This window comes from Hippoglossus stenolepis, chromosome 3 (genome assembly GCF_022539355.2).
Source record: "Hippoglossus stenolepis isolate QCI-W04-F060 chromosome 3, HSTE1.2, whole genome shotgun sequence".
NCBI classification, from domain to species: domain Eukaryota; kingdom Metazoa; phylum Chordata; class Actinopteri; order Pleuronectiformes; family Pleuronectidae; genus Hippoglossus; species Hippoglossus stenolepis.
This window is the reverse complement of record NC_061485.1, coordinates 19,802,901-19,819,338: the sequence shown is the minus strand read 5'-3', so window position 1 is coordinate 19,819,338 and position 16,438 is coordinate 19,802,901. Positions and strand designations below refer to the sequence as shown.

Here is a 16,438-nt window from a genome sequence, read left to right as displayed (position 1 = left end):
CAGGCCTGGCTCATAACAATAGCTAAGGAGTCTGGTTGAGAGGTAAGTGTTACACAAGACACGAGTGCAACATAGAACTGTCACAACAACACAAATGTTTTTATACCCACACCGCAGACATGCACACAAGACAAGGCAAGAAGCTCAGTCAGTTTAAGCTGCTGCTGTGCTGCATTCAGTGCTACTCTCCCACCTGAGATCAGTTGATTTGCTATACTAGTGATTTAGCATCATTCCCTGAACCAATTTGTCATTTGTCTTTGTTAGCCTGTCACAGCCAGCGAACAAGGTTAGGCGCCATTGATGAGACACAGGGCATGACTGCTGGCTAGACGCACAAATGTGTTCACATGACATGCATTTAGCATCAGTGGCAGTGGTGAGTGAAATGCCCAATGATTCAGCCGAAGCACAGTCATTTATAAAGATTACAGTCCTTTGCCCTGAAAGCCATTTGTCTGTTTTCATTTTATTGTATAAACAATTGCTCATGTTCCACCATGATTTCATTATAATCTGCTCTGTTATGGCATTAACTTATATGGGCCAAATTCAAGCTGGCTGTGAGCTGCTGGTGCGCCCGCAAAGCCCAACACATACAACTAGCACAGAGGAAAACAGGTCACTGGCACTTAATATGGTTACATGATTTACATGATAGTAGCAAATAATACACTGACATGACTAACAATATCAAGCAGTCAGAAAGAACTATTATATTTTAATCCGAGTGATGAATTCATTTTAAATGGGCCTCAGTCAGCCAGTTTAAAATAACAGCCACCAGAGAGCATTGTTATTGTCGCCATGGAACATAAAGCATAGATCATGCAGCATTTCAAAGGTTAATGATGAGTACAGTAGTAATAATATATATAATATGCTATTAGGTAGGCAGCACATTGCATGACTGAACATTTAATGGCATAGAGAACTCGAAAGCCAGGCACTTTAGTTCATTCTTCCGAATTTTCATATTTTGGATTATTTATGTAGCATAATTTTACAAAAGTGACCCCATGACAACTCTCAACGTAGCCCAAAGGAAAAAATATGACAAAACAAAAATATAAAATTCATTAATTTTGCTTAAATCTAATTTAAAATGAATGCAGTTGTGTATTCCCAGTTTTTTTAAAGCATTTTGGGGGATAAATGTTTTCAATGTAGTAACATGAACAAGGCAGGAGAAGGGTTTGACTTTGTAAATCACTGAGTTGTGGTCACCGGATAGAATCATTTCCTCTGCTGCTTCAGTGCAGAATGCAGCAGGCAGGATCACATAGCTCTAACACTCAGTTCACTCGTTATTCATTGTTTGAATTAACTGAAAGGCTTGGCTGCTCTCACTGACAATACTCCAGTTATATGTATGGCCTCTTACTCTTTTACTATTATGTCATTAAGCTCTGTTTTTACAAATGACGGTTTTATGCATTGTATATGAGCTCTTTCCCTCCCTGAATGCTTTGGTTTCAATGTCTTTTAAATTAATACATCAATCAGTGTGCATACTTTAATCCTATGAACCCCACCGAGCAGACCACATTTGAGCTTTTTCATGTATCAAATACAACAAAGAACAAATTATTACCACAAGGTAAAATGGCAAGTATAGCCAGTAGTAATATTTCAAAGTTGCGGTTGATTGCTTCCTGACAGAAACCTGAAAATATCTTTTATCCTTATTGCTCACACCTGTCATTGGTGCAGTAACAAAGCTGGTGTAATATGATAAGTGCTCCAGTGCCAACAGGGCTTATTTCTCCCTTCACAACTTCTCAAATGCACTGACAAGTTGTCAGTGAGTCAGCCCGACCAGAGTGAATGAGGAGGGTAAGCATGAATTAGCGCTCTGCTGCTAAGCTACTGTGACGCTGCAAAAAAACCCCGATATAATTAGCTGCGCTCTCCTCAGACAGGGGAAGGTCGCTTCAGGCCATTCAGTCAAGACCTGCTTATGATTTTCACTGGCAGAGATAACCTTGTTAATCTTCTATGACTGGATGAGCACTCGGTGATGCAAGGCTAAGGTTACAAAGTAAAGAGTTGAGCTTTTAATGGATGGTTGGTATGGCTGTTAGGGTTACTGAGGAGGTACATTTATGGTTTCAGTCTTTCTTAGATCTCTTGCTATAGTATTTAGTATCTTACATTGTTCTGTATTTAACTCTTGCTATTCCTGTAACATGGTCAAAAAGGTCTGCAAAATAAACTGAATGCTGCTCTTGAACCACTTCAGCTGCTTTCAGACACTCACTGAACACTGGAGAACCTCCAGACACTCTCCGGAGGGGCTGTATGTGTTAACGCACATGTGAGATTGACAGCTTCCGGCCTTTCCGCAGAATTTCTGAGGCAAACCCCCTAGTCTGCAGAATGTTTTTCGGTGAACTATCCCTTTAAGTCTGGCTTATAGTAGAATCAAGTATATCTCTGCAACTATAGGGTCTTTATAAAAAATCTTATGTCAATCTATATCTATATAAAGGTGACACTTTTCTGCAGAGGTATAAGCATTAGTAGAGAAGCTGCCACTCCTAAAACAGAGTGAGGTTTCTAATCTCATGGAAATTGTACTTTGATTTGCAGCCATAAAAAAGTCACTTTATAAATACAAACATCCAACAAAGACTTGATTGACACTGACAGAAAACAATACACCAGAATATCTGTGAAATCGGTTGCATGCTGGGAACAAGCTCTTTTTTTAGTTGTAGTTGTAGGCATCGCCATAATATATAGAATGTTACACCTTTTGTACGTTCATATATGTGCCCCCGAGTTTCAGCACTCATCATTGCTCATTTGTTTTCTGCGGCTGGCAGCTTCCCTCTCTGTCTACTTATCTCCACTATCCTCACTTTCCTCCCTTCTACTGTTTTCTCTCGCTCTGTGATATCCTTTATGTGTCACCTGCAGTTCTGTGCTGCCGAGGACTCCAGTAATTAATCCAAAACAACACATATCAGAAGGCATGGCAGGTTTATTTATATTTCAAACCCAGGGCGCATCAAACTGCATCACAAATGTATATAAGAATTCCCAACTCCAAATAGACTAAAAGAGTAAGAGAATAAGGTTAAGTTTATAAAGAAATAAAGAAGCAGAGATAAAAGCTGTAAGAGGGGATTTAGGAGTAGAGAGGGAAAACTGCCTTCTTTTAATCAAAATCAGACCTTGTCTATACGACTGCTGATATTTTCACGTCTGTTCTTAAATTTGTTTCCCCCTTCATTTCATCTCGGTCCAGACAAGAACACAAAAACCACTACAAACGAGCATGCCGGGCCAGTAGGTGGCGATACATTCTACACTAACCATCTGTCAGACAGAAGAATTTTGTGAGCATGCACAGTGATCTTATACTCAATACAATGCTCTATACACAAAGCAACAGTGGGGATGCGCAAAGTAAGCTGCGACATCATCATCTCCCAAACGCTCCATTTTACATCCATAAACAGTGGAACCAGAGCTTTTGAAAATCTGCACTTTGTAAAAACCTCTATTTTAGTGATTTAAAACAGCATTTGTGTGTGAACGAGAAGCCCGAACTCCGGGGGAAACTGTTAATTTTGCTAAATATTGCATAGATGGCCAGGGTGTAGGGTTGACAAGTGAAGTAACCATACAAATCCCACCATGCCAGAACATGCAAACATGCATTGCTGCTGAACATACAGTATGTGCATAAAGTCTCCTATAAACACTAATAAACACATTTTCAAGCTTACCTTCTCCAACTTCCATTCAAGAAGCAAGCACTTAGAATGAATCTGATTCGAGACTACACATGTCTCAACGCTGCACAAATCAATCAAATCCAAAACAAAGGGCCAGGTCTGATTAAACATGTGCCACAGTTATACAGCATCTAATACGGCGTGTGGTTGTGTACCAGCAAACAGCAGAGCGCCAACTCAGTCAGCATCATGCCAGGCAATTAGTGAGGAAAACCAAACTCTCTGTGTACTCTTTTCTTTTGCAGCCTGGTTCCCTGTGTCTTTTCTTTTCAGTGCCATTAAATTGTGCCACACTGTGTCATTTCTCCTGTGGTGAATGGTGTATTTGTTAATGTAAAATCAGTGACAAAAAAAACGCCCTTTGCAACTGTGCAATTATGCATCATTATTTGTCACCGTTAATCTCATAAATGCATCCTCCAGTTTTATCACTTAATAACACCGTAAAGCTGTTTGGAGACATGAACTCCGGAGTTTGCCTTTCTTATGAAGAACGCAGCAGGAGATTGTCCGAGTGAGACGCGTTTCACAACAATAGAAACATCTCTGGAACATTCAGGTGAGGGTTGGCACCTGAGTAGAACATACAAGACTCAGGATATGTAGTATAAATTCTTCTGTGACATATTACAACATATTGACAACAGCTTCGCCCCTCAATGCCAAAAGCTCTCGTATTTCCAAGGTGATGTGTTTGTCAGTATCTTCTACATGTACGGCACTTCTTTTTGCATCGTGAGATATTTCTATTCTTACAGTATTGGGTCCGTCACATGTAAGAAATGTCATCAACATGCCCACCAGACATTTTCTGGAAAAGATCTGGAAAGATTCCAGAGCAACAGACTCGGACATTTGGATTCTCACATACAACCTCTCCAGAAAATTTCAGGAAAATGTCAGGACGTCATTGCATGTCTGAGAGTATATTGATACTGTTGTACTGCACATGGCGTGTTTTGTTGACCAGTCTTCAGGAAAAAATGTACACAAAATGATATTGAAAGTGTGTATGGCTATATTTATAATAAACATTATGCAAATATGGTAGTAGTTGTAAGGCCTGATCTCTCTGGTGTGCCCTCCAGAGATATCCTCCAGTAACACGCATAGTACCTAGGTAAGTACATTAACAATTGTGTTAATGTTGAGCCGCGTGTCTACACAATCATGTGGTTTCACTTGTCGGCCAGTGAAAGCCACCATGGATGACCAGAATCTGCAACAACAGAAAATGCAATGTGAATGGACAAACAAAGAGATCAGTACACTGTAAAAAGAAATGGGTATCATCCACTGGAAAGCACTAAGACGTGATAAAGTAGCTGAGGAGGGATACATGTGCTTCACAACTCATGGATTTTGCAGCTGCTTAGGAGTGGCGGTTCTCTCTTCTCATTATATTGGATCACTGCCTTATTTAAATTGCAGATTCTTATATCTTCAGTGAATGCAAACATGTGGTTCAGAGAGAGAGAGAGAGAGAGAGAGTGGGTGGGTGGGTGGGCGATCGTAATGGTTACAACTGGAGAGTTAGAAGTTAGCCGGTATAGCTTTGTGCAACGAAAGTGCAGTTTAGGTGGTTTGTCGGTAAATAAACGTTATAAGTCCTCAAGACCCAAGACACGTCTCACTGCTGTCACATGCCCTGTTCAGCAACCCTGCTCTCATGTACCATAGATCACAGTAATTGCTCTGACATATTCTGGTCTATCATCAACAACAAGTGTCAAATGTAGCAGGATAATAATTTACAGTGTAAAACACTCATTTACTCATTGACTTTTAACCCACAGGAACTCTAATTATGCACAACTGTCACACAGTGTTCTGCTTCACTTCTGTGTGGTTCCCCTGTCAGTTGTTCTGCAGGGCTGCTTAGCTTTGTGAAACACACACACACACACACACACACACACACACACACACACACACACACACACACACACACACACACACACACACAGGAGAGAGAGAGGAGAGGGATTAAGAGTGAAAGCGGTTGTTTCTGTGGGCACAGGAGAGCAATAGGAGAACCATAAAAGTGTTTAAAAGCATGTTGCCAGTCACTGGGGTGTGCTGAGGTCAAGCCCTGGATAATTAGAGCAAACACCAGAATTTTCTACCAGTGTATGTGTAGGCCCGACCACGGTGTGTACATGTTCCATGCCAGTCTCGTGAACATGACAACTCGTGACAACATTTCGACCCCATCGATTGGACCTATTATCAACAATATCCGATCCTGCTAATTGAGTCACTATCTAATTTTTACATAAGTATTATAGTTATTAGTATTAGTAGTATTATTAGTATTGGATTGCTGCATAGCTCATTAATACAGTTACAAAATAAAGCATTATGAAAAGTGCAGATCAAAGTAATTTTACACACCTAAATAATCTGAGACTGTGTGAAACTGTTCTTACATTTTGATTCTTTGGGTAACAACTGTAATCAAAAGTACTAATTGAAACAATGAAAATGTGCAATTTATCAGTCAGACATGTTCTCTGCCTGCACTGTACAAGCAACACAGATCAGCTTATTATGCAGCATTCACAAACAATATCGAAGGGAGTCCATTCATCTCAACACAATGTGCTTGTGTGCGTGCACGTGTGTGTGAAACAGAGTAGGAGAGATAATTGTCGAGGCACAGTGAGTATATTTAACAAGTAAATTGAACACAGAGGTGGGCCTCCTCTCCGCTTGTTCTTGTGTCCTCTAATTTAATTGTTTCACCCTGTTCTCCGACAGAGCAATTCCCTCACGCTATTAGGAAACTGGCTGGAGAGAAGGGTGGGGCTTCAGGGGCAAGCATTATCAGGGGAAGTGTGTGGAGATTTTTCTTGAAAGAGGGATGAAGTGGTGATGGTGTTCCTCAGCTCAGCTAACTGTCTCTTACATAGACAACACTTCCTCTGACTAACCAGAAATGAAGCAAATATAACCTTGATACAAACGCTGTCATCTTGCACATTTGGAGAACGTCTGCGCGGTGGCGAACAAGTTTATATATCATCGAAAAAATTATTAAAAACAAACTTACCAGAACAATTATCACTTTGACATACACCAGTGTGAAAACAAATACCTAAAATTACAGAAACCATCTTCCTAATAATATTGTATATGTATTTTAACTTTCTAATTTAGCCTATGTCCCATCTGCTCACACGTAGGAGGCGGGGTTTATGACCTACACTGTGTCCAGCCACCAGGTGGCGATCGAGATGATTTGGCTCCACTTTTGGGGAGCAGTCATATCGACCATGTTTTTATACTTCATAGTCTTCAGCTTCATAGTCTAAAAACATGAGAGTGATGTTGATCTATTCACCAAATTCTCAGCCAAACGAATGAGCTCAAATTAACTTCATTTTCATGCAGCTAAATATTGCATTTTCTGTTTTACAATATTTAAATAATTTATCTCAAAATATTAAATGTATGCTAATGCAGATGTATACAAGGATTTGGTTAATTTCCACATTGAGATAGACCCTTTATCTTTATTTTGGCCGTACACAAATGGATCAAAGTTAATTAATTTCTTTAACATGAATGAATGCATATCTTGCACAATCAAATTCACACATCTGGTCTGAAATAAATACAGAAAACCAACTAACAACCTTCAAGACTCCCAGATCTGCAGAATATCCTGGATTAAAGGATGTAAACCTGAAACAGAGCTAACACACTGTCTGCTGACAGGAACCTTTTCACTCTGCTGGGTTTCCAGGTCCCTGCTCCGTCCGTTCTAACTGAGCAGCTGACAGCTTGACCTCTCCTCACGAGACACATCTTTTGACTGCGGCCATTTTCTCAGCATTTTGTTTAGCGATGGGCCTGTGCCTGCCAGAGACGGGGGGCTAGGTGCTGAGGCTATCATTCATAGCAGAGAGGGGAGGGAAGGATTAGGGCCATTGAGTAGGAGCAGGCGAGATGGGGGTCTGCATCTTAATGCAGGGCCGAGTGTGGAACAGCCTTGTTAGGTGGCTCGGTGGAGAGGAAGGGTGGGTTGGTGAGTGACGACTGGTGGGAGGCAGGATTAGGGTGAAGGGGGAAAGGCAGAAATTGAGAGAAAGAACAGTAGAGGAAAAAAATAAAAGGCAGTGCAAAAAGAACATAATGTACAAATAAGACCAGCCCTTGTTAAACGAGGACTATAAAATGGTTTGAATAAATAAATCCCTCTCATCATTTATTTGACTTCCATTCACTCTACTTTGCAAACACTGATGATTCAGAAAGATTCATTACTTTCTTAATAATAATAACCAAAATTATTGTCCCTAATACCTGAGCTGATATGTGACCAATACTAGTGCATCCCAAATACACAGCTACACTAAGCAACACTTACTTTCAAATTCACAAACATACAACTTACACTGTAAAAGTAGACAGAAACCTGACATTAATCCATTGTAACAGTATCTCACACTTCAGCCTCCTTCAGTCAGGGCTGTTTGCTCTCTTGCTCTGTTCGCTTACAGCCAGCTAATCGCCTAAAGCAAAACTCATCCTCTCTCAGCCAAAACAGTTGAAAAGGAAAAGTTAACCTGACCATAACTTCACTGACAAAGCCAAAATAACAGCTGTTGCGACGGGAATTTAATTTAATTTAATTAATTAATTAATTTAATAATTGAATTTAATTACTGCCCCGCATTACGTCGTAATCTGCGGGAAGAACTTCTGTCTGCAGGAGTGTGTGTCTGTGTGAGGGTATGTGTGTGTGTGTCTGTCTGTCTGTCTGTGTGAGGGTGTGTGTGTCTGCTCGTCTCTGTCCCTCTTCACACAAACTGATAATCACATGTATTTAGTTATAAATTGATGATGTCGGATCATGACTCCGGATAGTTCCGGTCACTTGAATCCTGATTTCCTGACTGGGCGCGTCACGTTACGTCTCGTGTTGTGTAGCAGGTTTAAACCTGTGTCTCATAAACTCTAGAGCGAATCAAACAAACACAAAGTACACTGTACGTGTCCTAATAACCTGTGATCACTGATGGTGTAAAGTGAGCGCAGGTCAGAGGGGGAGTGAGGAGGAAACAGACTCCGACAGAGACTGACACAGGACAACCAGACGTTTAATGTGCATTTGTTCAGATCCTGAAGCAGTGCTGGTCGTTATTATTAAGCGACGGGACATAGCTAAAACAATGAACGTAGCGGAAAACACAAATCGATTATGTTCCGTCTCTGCATCAATGCAGAGTCGTCCAAGTCTGCATCGCGATGCATCTTAGAATCGAGAAATTTCCACACCTCTAGTAACCATACACACATACACACACATGCAAAAATAAAAAGACAACAACTTTGAAATGAAACCCTAGAATCATTTTCATTTCTGCCAGGTATACCTTTGTTGACCTTCGGTGGGTGTTTTGCATAATTTCATATGGTCATTAGCGAAGCTTTGAGAAGTGCATAATTCTCCTGAGGGGTTCCACAGAGTTAAAGCTTTGCAGAATAGAACATGTGGAGTGAGAAGATTTTACTGTGGATGTTTATTTGTATGCATGACTTGCATTTTAAACAGGCAGCAGATAAACATTTTACAAATCAGTATGCAAACTCTGCACACTGTCTTATTAACACGTCGGACCGACATTCAGTGCTGAATCTTTAACTGATTTACTGCATCAGTATCATGTACTGATCTTTACCTAACTTTGAAGTGTTTTTGTTGCTTAAAGGCTGCTGCACACTAGAGGATATTCGGGCTGATTTCAGACCCGATTTGTCCCTTCCGTCAATTACGGGGGCGTAAAATCGGTGCTGATTATAGACTTTTGCCTACCCGCAATAGCCAATGAGAGCGAGCTGACCAGGAAGTGTCACCAACCGGATGTTGCGTACTTGTACACCTAAAAACAACAATACATTTCCAACTGACCTCCAGCTTGACTGCAATGTTTAATTTTCCTCTGAAGTCACGTTCAAGTTTTCCACACTTCAGTTCAGAAGGTGCTGGTAATGCACCTAAAGGTTGTTTGCCAACCGTCTTAAGAAAATTGAAGATGAAGAAGATATCGTGAGTTTCTGTGATTTTCTAAGTCTCTGCAATCTCCACTGTGAAATAGTTCCCTACAAACGACAAGTGTGTGGTTTTACATTCTGGCCAAATTGTCTAGTGTGTGCGTTCTGACGATTTTAAGATTTAAAATCAGTTAAATCTGTCATTATGTCTGTGGTCTCCCACGTTTTTTAAATCTGTCAAGAGTTGAAAATCCTCTAGTGTGCAGCAGCCTCAAACCAAATTATTAACCTTGCAGCAATCTCGGTTATCATCAGACAACGAATTAGCCTCTGGGGGAAACAGCCATTATTTTGGGGCTGCCAGTGTAGACAGCTAATTTCTGGGTCAAGACTCCTTCTTCCATTCAAGTTTCTTTTATCACATGAGTCGACGATTTCTCCACACAAAACACAAACAGTGATACTTTTTCTAGCTGTTTTAGGTCCAGACAACATTTTGGCTAATCTCTATTTACAGATATCTGCATATGAATGCAGATAAATCAAATAGTCGATAGCTGATGCATTTTGGTCAATGTGTTCTGCCTCTGTTGCTCTCTACAAGGACTGTGGGCAAACAAAGCCCGCTCAAACATGATAGGTCAAATTAGAAAAGGAAACCTCAAGGCTTCCGGCCACAAAATCTTGTCCCTGCATATTCAAATGCAGAATCTGTTTGTAGAGATTAACTTTGCATAATCTCCTGTAATGAATAGCAACACAGTGACGATTGAAAAATATCACTTATAATCCAGGAGTTTACAGAATCCTTCCTTTTGATAAACTGGGTTGTGATTCCTTCCCTTTATTCCTGACATGTGGATCCAGGACCAGACTCCTTGTGCATTGTTAAAGAGTGTTCCTAGCATCATATGGAACATCGTAGCAAGACATGTTGTGTGCAGAATTACAACAGCCTCAGTGATAAAGGTCCCCCTTGCTACTCTGAATCCCTGCCAACCCTGGTATCCCAGCACAGCACAGCACAGCTGGCACCACTATTATCTACAGGCCAGGTGAAAAGACAGTTTGTCACCCATTACCAAGCCTGCGCTCTCCCGGGAAGTCAGACGTAAGGTCTAATTAGAGGCTTGATTTTTTATGGACAAGTAGAAGTGGCAGTAATTGATGTCAAAAGTTCTTGTCTTCATGTCAGCAATGTCCACACTAAACTGTTTTGATTTCAGGAGAGAAAGTGGAAGATAGAGAGACAGAGAGGGAGAGGCGAGTGACCTCTTTCCAACTGGTTTTAAAGTGACGCCACTGTTGATTTGCTGTAAACAAAAATATGTGATTTGCACAGGCAGAATTTACTCCTTTTGTCGTGTCTCCTGCTTGCTCTATTAAAGCTGAATGTTCTGGACATTTTCCTGCTCTTGTCAACATGTGTGAACTGGACAATATCCTGTTGCGTTCTTCATATTTTAACGTCGTCATACTCTTTAAAATACTCTGGACTGTGGCCTTTACAGCTCAAAAGACCTTCTACATGAACAAAAAGCTAAATGACCGACTAGAGGAAGGGCAAAGACCCGAAAGCATAACACTGGCTCAGTGAAGATAGAATCAGCAAGTTGTGTGACAGCTGAACTGTGAATGTCTGACAGGTGAGAGCAAGAGAAAGTTAGAGAAAACAGCAACGCTGACACACTGACATGACCATTTTCTTAAATTACACACTGTTTTGTGACTGTTCGTGTCATTTTTTCAGGTAACAAGCAAATGAATGTGAAAATGTGCCAGAACATAATGTGAATGACAAATGATGCTTTCATTTACTTCTATTACCTTTCGTGGCAATCACTGCCGTTTCCTAAACAAATCACTAATGGTGAGCTTTATCTACAGTCTCCTTGTTGATTTTCATGCACAAAAATTCCTTGTTGTCCAATATCCTCCCAGTCAACTGTCAACAAAGGTTTCACATTTTCGCTGTCAATTATTCTGTTTTGACATTCCTGGTTACACCTGTCAACTGCTACGCATCAAAACAGGCACACACTCTTCATCCAACACAACCTGGAACAATATTGTAAACAGATTTACAAGATGATGTGATCACATTCATAAAGGCTCTGCAGTGAACAAGCACTAAAAAAGACGCAGCGATAAGAAAGATCTGGTTCCTTCTGCAGACACAGTTTCCAACTGGGAGGGATGACGACATCTTATCTCTCTAGCGAGGCCATTTAAATATAGACTTCTACGACTTTATCTGTTTCTGCAGAATCTGAGTCTGCTGATACATGATCATAGACTTCTATTTCTGTTTTCATCTTTGAACTTCAGGTTTTTGTCTTTAAGATTCTTCTCCAAGACATTACAACTCATATTTACTGCAGTAACATGAAAGAATCCAGTTAAAATCTAATTATCACCGAGCCCCACACACTCCTCCGAACTGTCACAACACCCGGGCAAACTTTCTGCAGAGATACAAGAAGGAGAATATTTTCTCATCTCCCCCATATTGCCTTCATTCCCCTATTGATGCAATATGGTGTAACAAAGCCCCCCTGCCTGAGCGTTGGAATACACACCCCCGACTCTGCAGATATTTAATACAGGACTGCTCTATACATTATACATTATAAATGACCCTTTGCAATATACCATCCTCCTAAAAGGAAGCCACTGTGCCAACAGAGAAAATAGAAATGACCTGCCCTTGAAATGGGGTTTAGAAGTTCCATTATGCAGTTTTTTCTTTTTGCCAATATATATGACATGAGCACGCAGGTATTTATAATAGAGTTAAATACACAGAGCCCCTTGTATTGAGTTCAATAAGGTCATAATGCTCAGTTGTAATTTACAGAATGAAAGCAGAAAAGAAGGAAGGTTCGTCGACAAACCTACCGAAGAATACACAAACTACCAAATTGTGATAGCAGAAAGATGCACATAATTTATCAAATAATATCCAACACGGCTGTGGGCTGGTTTGCCTCTTTGGGTGTGTGCGTGTACACGTGCATGCGCATGCACGTGTGAGGGAGACAAGCAGAGAGGGCAGAGAGCTGCTGAGAGTGATGAGATGCGATGAGACACAGTTTGAGTGAGTGCATACTAGCAGGGGGGGGGTAGTGTGTGTGACAGTGGATAAGAGAGCTTTTTTTTTTGCAGTTGAAGCAAATTGAGGCCACTAACACAGCAGTTAGGCTGCTTTTCAGGTCACTCAAAAAGCTGTGCTAAAAGGGTAGCTAGACCTAAATCCATTGTTAATTTGATGGAATGAAAGACACTGCAACCTACTAAAGCATGTTGTGCCACATGGAGAGACTACGACATGTCATCTGCGCAGGAGTTGATTTGATTAAACTGTTGGGAAAAACACTATTGATTAATCCTGACTGGTATCTCTGGCTGAGCACAGCCGTGTCTCGATCAGTTATTAATAAAGTGTCCTTTTTCGCTTACCTCTGATTATTCATGACAACAACATATTTGCAGAAATCTGTCTTCTTATATCCTCAGTACAGTGAGCCGGCCCTGCTCAGCAATGCTGTGGGGAAGTGACTGCTGAGTGGACGGAGCTGGACGAGTGATTCATTCGAGTTTGTGGAGTAATTGACCTTGTAAACACGGGACTGAGAGTCTGAGCTAAATCATCATCTGTGGCAGCAGGCTAACTGTTGGGATGCTCCAGTGGTGATTTAGCATTTTAATCACTTCAAAGAGTCACACATGTATCATTCTTTACGAAAAACTAACTTGTCAGTAAATATAATGCTTTCCGTTCCATTCTCAGCAGAGTGAGGTAAAAGTCTACTTGATTCAGGACTGTGAAGAGTTCCTGATTTGGAGGCTTTTACCCAGTGAAATTATGCCTCTTGATGTTTAACAGAGGACAGAGTGAGACATAAAAACTCTAAGCTTCCGCAAGGCCACCTGATATTGTGGTGGATCTCCTATTTCTCAAATCTTACTGACAGATGAGACTCGCTAGGCAATGTTTAGCACAATGCATTGCTTTGAAATACATTACACTCTGAGTACAGCCTCCTGTCATATAACACACTACAGCACACCTAGGGCTGGGTTAGATGGATATCAAGATAAAAATGTTCAGTTTAGTCAATAGATATTAATCAGGATAAATGTCATGTTATTTCTTTTTAAAGTTTAAAGACTGATTGTTGCTCCTGAGTGAAGGTTGTGGTTTTGAACTCTTTATGAACAGAGAATCAGAAACATTTGATGAACACCAAAATATTTAACAAATATGAGGAAGATCAATTATACGTTATTCCACCTTACTGTTCTTACACAATATATATATATATATATATACACACATACAATTGCCTTTCGTTATATTGCTATAAGTATATGACAAGTATATTGTTTTTAAGCAAGATTACACAAAAGCTACTGGACGGATTACCATTAACTTGGTGGAAGGTTTCATGAGTTTCACAATTCCCTGATATGAGTCAGGGTAGAAACCACTACATTTTGGTGTGGATCCAGATCAGAAGGCATCTCCAGGATTTTTTTTTCACTTCCTTTAACAATGTGAGACATTTTCGTTGATTTCTGAGAATAATTCATGAATCTTGATGAAAGAAAATCAGGCATGTTTAGGGGACTGATATTTATCAGTGTTCTGGATCTAGTGAATTTGAAAATTGTTTGACTCTCTGAGTGTCAGGTCTGAAATGATTACATCATCCAGCCTTAAGCTCACTGATGAACATAACTTTAGGTACTTTAAAAGAAATACACTAATCCTACAGGAAAAATAAGCAAAAATCATTAAGAGACCACGTCAATCATAATGTAGCTTACTATGTCCAATGTGTTTGCAAAAATTAACTATGCACTTGCACTTAATAGTAAACACAGGACCGTCTTACATATTTGTAAGTGCAAATAGGAATATAACTTCTATATTCATATATTCTTATATATCTTCAGAGTGTATAATTAACATGTCTTTAAAGGTTCAGTGTGTAGAATTTAGTGACATCTAGTGGTGAAGTTTCGTGTTGCAGCTGAATACCCCTCACCTCACCCTCTCCTTCCAAACATGAAAGTGAACCTGTGGTAGCCTTCATTTGTCATAAAAACTTAGAAGGTGTTTAGTTTGTCCAGTCTGGGCTACCGTAAAAAACATGGCTGCCTCCATAGAGAGGACCCGCTCCCGATGTAAATATTAAGTATTTAACTATAAAGGGGCCATTCTCGGGGAAAAGAAAACAACAATTCGTACAATTTAGATTAAACACACTTGTGATAACATCACCAGGATTATTTCATATTCAATTTCTGCCAAGAGATCCCTTTCACCTAAATCTTACACACTGGACCTTTAACTCAATGTGACAAACCGGCCAATGTCATCAAACACTGCAAAACCTCAATCCCCCATTTCTTTACCTGTCAAACATAATACAGCTGAGAGGAGCGTGGAGGGGGGGAGCTGCACACACACACATACATACATACACACACAGACACAGACACACACACACACACGTCCTGTGACAGTGACATGTTAAAGAGGAATAGTCTGTCGTGTGTGTGTTTAAACCCTGCAGAGACGCAGCGCAAACACTGACTCCTCCGTTTGAGTCAGCATGAGTCACCTTCCTCCCACTTTGGACGAAATGTTCACTCCTCACACATTTGACTTTTCATGTAAATAATAAAACAGACACACAATACATCCTGTGCATAAACATCTCGAAGCAATTCACCAGTTCCAGCCTCCCACCCCCTGCTGTTTGTTTGTTTGTTTGTTTTTTACCTCCGGCGGAGCGCGCCGCTTGGAAACAGGAGACTTGGAGGATTTATCCGTGTTTGGTGCGTAACTTCCCCGAGCAGACGAGGAAGAGGAGGACGAGGAAGGAAGGAAGAGGAGGTGAAGAAAAAGACACCAACGAGCGTCACTGTGGGATCTCCGTGGGGAAGAGGTAAACGATGTATCGTCCTTTAACGCATCATGTGTCCGGCGAGTTGGCGGGTCTCCGGTGGCGGGAGGAAGCGACAGACCCGGTCCACGACAGTCTCCATTACCGAGCTCCGTTCTCCATCTGAGACGAGAGACAGATACACGCAGAGGCAGACACACTGCCAGACAGACAGACAGGCGGTGAGGCAGAGAGGCAGACAGGCAGAGAGGAGGACTGCCTCTGTCCGTCAGTCAGGAGAGCCAGGATAGACACTGAGACACTGCTGCAACCCACCAACTAACTCCAGAGAGAGGGAGGGAGAGAGAGAGAGAGAGGGGGAGAGAGAGAGAGAGAGAGAGAGAGAGAGAGAGAGAGAGAGAGAGAGAGAGGGAGAGTCAGAAGGAGAGAGAGTGTCAGAGAGAGAGAGAGAGAGAGAGTGTGTCAGAGAGAGAGAGAGAGAGAGAGAGAAGGAGAGAGAGAGTCAGAGAGGGAGGGAGAGTCAGAAGGAGAGAGAGAGATAGAGAGTCAGAGAGAGAAGAGAGAGAGAGAGAGAGAGAGAGAGAGAGAGAGAGAGAGAGAGAGAGAGAGAGAGAGTCAGAAGGAGAGAGAGAGTGGAGAGAGAGAGTCAGAGAGGGAGAGAGAGTGGAGGGGGGTTGGTCGAGAGAGATGGTAAATCACAAGTGAAAGGCTTCAGTGTATTTAGGCTACCAGTCATTCACTGTTAGATGTTTGTGTTCACTTGCCTCCTCACATGAG

General features: G+C 41.1%; 1 protein-coding gene across 4 annotated transcripts in view; it reads right to left on the bottom strand.

The window, feature by feature from the left end:
* Positions 1-16,007, bottom strand: part of dlgap4b (discs, large (Drosophila) homolog-associated protein 4b) — a 113,608-nt gene extending 97,601 nt beyond the window's left edge. For 2 of the 4 annotated variants that reach the window (XM_035152837.2, XM_035152836.2), the window contains exon 1: positions 15,538-16,007. The gene's annotated coding sequence lies outside the window, so the exon portion shown is untranslated. The remainder of the gene's footprint in view (positions 1-15,537) is intronic. The other 2 variants (XM_035152833.2, XM_035152835.2) reach the window with 1 other exon arrangement.
* Positions 16,008-16,438: the final 431 nt, after the last annotated feature.